General features: G+C 37.5%; 1 long non-coding RNA gene across 1 annotated transcript; it reads right to left on the reverse strand.

Moving 5' to 3' along the window:
- Positions 1–1,004: 1,004 nt before the first annotated feature.
- LOC110295894 lies at positions 1,005–2,522 on the reverse strand. The gene is made up of 3 exons (XR_002378131.1): positions 1,536–2,522; positions 1,449–1,452; positions 1,005–1,378 (listed from the first exon to the last, which is right to left on the reverse strand). It is a non-coding gene; the product is annotated as an uncharacterized LOC110295894 (long non-coding RNA).
- Positions 2,523–4,391: the final 1,869 nt, after the last annotated feature.

Below are 4,391 nucleotides of genomic sequence, written 5' to 3' on the forward strand. Positions count from 1 at the left end.
ACTCATGCAGTGTAAAAGTAAAAAGGACAAGGGCAAGTTTCATGATTGTTTTAAGATCAGAGCGGTTTTCTTTCTCAGCCTTATCCTTGAATCTGACACACAGTTAAATCATGTTCTCTTACATAACAACACAATCACATATCTCAATATTGTTTTTCACATGTTTCATTACTTATGATTGTATGTTAAAGTTTTTTGCTCAACTATTGTCATTTATTGATGATAATAAGTGGTGAGGCAAGCCTTTATTATCACAAATTGGTGATGGCTACTCAATATCTGTGAGAAACAGTGTATGTGTGCTCACTGATGGGGATCTTCTGTAGAAAGACCCATAGGAACCCTTACTCACCTAGCAATGACCTCTACTGAATTTGTTGGCTTCCATCCTTACGACCTAGATCGTGTGTGCTACAAGCTCTCCTTGCCTTTGCTATGATAATGCCACTCATAGCAATAGATGTATTGTGTTGGTTATGTGCAAGACCAGGATCAGACATGCTGAAAGCCCTGTTGATGATTCCTTTTTTCTTAATATTCTTTTAATGGGTAAAACCCTCCTCTCATCTCTCTGCCTCTATAGATCCTTCATATGTAATCATTAATCCTGGGCATTTTTGTGACAAGTAAGCATGTCCCTAGAGAAACAGCTACACTAACACTGAGGAAGCCTGTGACAGTTGTGGAGAGCAGTGGGTCCTGCCTGTATAGCTGTTCTGAATAAGATATGCCTCATAAACAGAGACTTAAAAATGGTTCTTATAAAGATGGTATCAGGAATTGATATGTTGTTCATATATGGACAGGTTGCTTGGTACAATGAACAAGTCTCTGACTTCAATTTAAAAAGTATTATGATAGAGGCATGCTCTGTGGTAACTGAACTTAAACTCACAAATGTTTAATCTGTCTCTCACCTTGCATAACTATATAACCCCATTTACTTCCAGCTGTGTATGTACTCATATTTATATCACATGCCTGTCTAGACATTTTTTTTTTTTGGCTTCCTGAAACTGTGCTCTGAGGTTCAAAACAAGGTTAAAGGGTGATTGACCTAGTGAGAGTGGGGAGGGAAAAAGAGAAGCTATTGGGAACTTTGTGCAAAAGAATGGAGATTTTATAATACTGGTGCTATGATTTCTCTTGATTTAAAAGAAAAAATCAATGATTTTGTTACTGCACAGGAGAGCAGGGTTGTGATTGCATACATACAGATGGTTTGAGCCATTTGGGGCCACTTGTTGGTGACACCCCACATTAAACTCGAGATGCCTGGGATCCCTGATGACAAGAAATGTAAACATGCCTCGGGTACTGTGTTTAGAGCATGAGGCAATGGCCTCTTGTGGGCCCCTGTATGAGTACTGAGAGACCCCTTTTTTTTGGTTTTTCGAGACAGGGTTTCTCTGTGTAGCCCTGGCTGTCCTGACACTCTCTTTGTAGACCAGGCTGGCCTCGAACTCAGAAATCTGCCTACCTCTGCCTCCCGAGTGTTGGGATTAAAGGCGTGTACCACCACGCTGGGCTCCAACCCTGCTTATTTGATGCAAGCAACTCATGATGTCATTTTTGCAATTATTCTTAGTATTTATTACTCTTTTAATCTATTTGCTGTTTCTTCTCTTTCTTCCTTCCTTGATTAAACTGGTATTTGGTGACCTGGCAAAATCTAATAGTAGACTGCTTAATATCCAGAAATTAGATGTTACCAATAATATTAAAGTGAAGGCTGTTTATGAATTCAAGAGAAATATATGTTACAGTCACTCACTCTAGGTGGAAATGAAACTAACCTAGGGCCACTGGCAGAGATGAGTAATTCTGCAGCTGTTCCTCCAGTCTTTGTCTCAATTCTGTATAGTAAAATAGGATATTTTTATTTAAAATTGATGATGGAATAATATACAGATATTTTCCAGAAAGTTACCAATGGATTCCTTGGCTTTTGGGTTGATGGTGGTAATCCTCTTGGAATTTTCTATACAGGTTGGTTGGGGATGTTTTTGTAGAAAGTCAGATGGGGTCCAAAAATTATAAAGACTGCAGGGTCAGCAGTATGACCTCTAGCTTGCCCTTTTATGAAACCATAGTGGAGACTGGTAGTCAGGTGCTATAAAAAATTGTACTTGCTGTTAAATTTTTATGTCTGAGATTGCATACTTCCCTTTTTTCTGTTCTAAATCTGTAATATTCTGTGTCATAAAAAACCGTTGGCACAGGAATATAAAGAAGCATTTACCCACCCCCCCTATGAATTTCACAATCCAATTTCCTTTTATGATTTCAATAAAAGACTGGGGCTGAGTCAAGTCTAGGTGAGCGCCCTGATTCCCGAATTCAAGGGCTCACACACCAAAAAAGGCCAGCCTGTCAATACTGTAACTCAATTCTGTGTTTTCTTATTTTGCTACCAGGTACCCTAGTTCTTGATGACCCCAACTCTTAAAGAGGCTGGACCCCAGCAGCCAGTTGATTGAACGTCAACTATTGGTCACTGCCTTCACCAACACCACACATCTGTCCTCAGGTTCTAGAATCCTGCCAGAGCTGAATCCTGGCAAGAAATCATGCATAGAATGTTAGTTTACCTAGATTACAAATGAAGTAATAAAATACTGACATATGATACAAGAGGACTGTCATAGTTTTGAGTGTAAATAAGTTAAATCAAAACACAATATACATTTTATAAAGAAAATAATTGAAAAATGTCATCAAAGAGCATCTGTTAGAAGACTATAATATTAAATTAATACATCTACTACACAGGAAATGGAAAATATTGGTGCCATGTATACAAATATGCTCATTAATACTGATGGTAAAGAAATTCTATTAACATATTGAAATAGTATACAACACGTGAACTAAAACATTATAATAATAAAGTGAGCATTTCAAATATTGATTCCATAGGACGTTTTTATTGATTAATGTGTGTTATTTTTTAAAGATTCTTATAGTTTACAATTAGAAATGTTGTGGCAAACAATAGGCATCATCTACGATTAGTGAAACATTGGTTTAACCAGGTTAAAAAAAAATCATTTTATAACTATACAAAAAATAAGCCTGTTTTAGTGATGCACAAACTTTGTTACTCCATATAAACCTGAAAGATACATAACTTTTTAATGCTGTATGATCATATTTATTAGGTATAAATTCCTATTTTCTAAATTTTAAAAATATTTAATTTAATTTTATCAATTCTTTGGGAATTGCATATCATGATCCACAGTCACAATCATTTCCCCATCCCTTCATACACAATCTCTGTACTTGTAACCTCCTCCCCTAATGGAAAATAATATCTTGTAGAAGCAGAAGTTTACCCCAAAATGCCCTTTGTCCACACTACTTTACTTTCAAATGCTCATTGCAATGAGTCATTGGTCTGATTTGAGGGCTCTAGCTTGGACTACACTACCAATACTGGGATCTCTCTGGGCCTTCTCTTGGATATCCTGTTGTTGCCTTAGGTTATGATGACCCTAAGCTTTGGATGTTTCAGACAGCCCCTTCATGCTCTCCAGAAGTTTAGCAATGGGGTAGTTGTTAGGGTGGTCAAAGTGAAATTACTAGGTCTGAGCATGTGTGGTAGTTGAGCTGATAAGCCTACCAAGTCTCCTGCACCAGCACCACCAAGGTGAGCTGTCCAACACTGTCCCATTGGTCTTGCAAACTTTATATGCCTCAGTACAGGGGAATGCTAGGGCCAAGAAGTGGGAGTGGGTGGGTAGGGGAGTGGGGGGCGAGGGTATGGGGGACTTTTGGGATAGCATTGGAAATGCAAATGAAGAAAATACCTAATAAAAAAGATACATATTTGTAGTTGTGTGTATCATCTCATATTAACAATATTGAGACCTAACACAGAAGTTGTCAGTTATGACAAAGAGATGAAAGCAAATATAGAACAGGTCATTTCCATAACAACAATCTTTCTTTGTTAAAGTAGATCCACAAAGATTTAGTTAAACACCTGTATAGTTACTTTCCTGGTTACTGAGACTGAAATCAGAATCTATCGGTGTGAACAGTTTGGTCCGTGTTGCAATCAAGCAACAGAGAGAGCTGAAGACCTCAGCTGGTTATCTCTTTCACTCCCTTTTTGTCATTCCAAATACAGACAACTGGGTAATATTACCCACATTCTGGACCCTTCTGTTCATTTTAGACGTATTTCAGGAATCAGCTCAGGTGTGTATCTCCTAGGGCATTATTCTAAGTCCACTCAAACTGAGAAAGAAGATTGACTACAAAACTGTTAGTTAATAATTAGTTTAGAAACTTCCAAAAAGTCTACCTTTATCTTACTAATTCTTTGTTATAAGTGTTAACAGAACCCTCACATAAATGAATTAATGCACAAGCTAATTAATGTC

The sequence above is a fragment of the Mus caroli genome, chromosome 6, assembly GCF_900094665.2.
Source record: "Mus caroli chromosome 6, CAROLI_EIJ_v1.1, whole genome shotgun sequence".
NCBI lineage: Eukaryota > Metazoa > Chordata > Mammalia > Rodentia > Muridae > Mus > Mus caroli.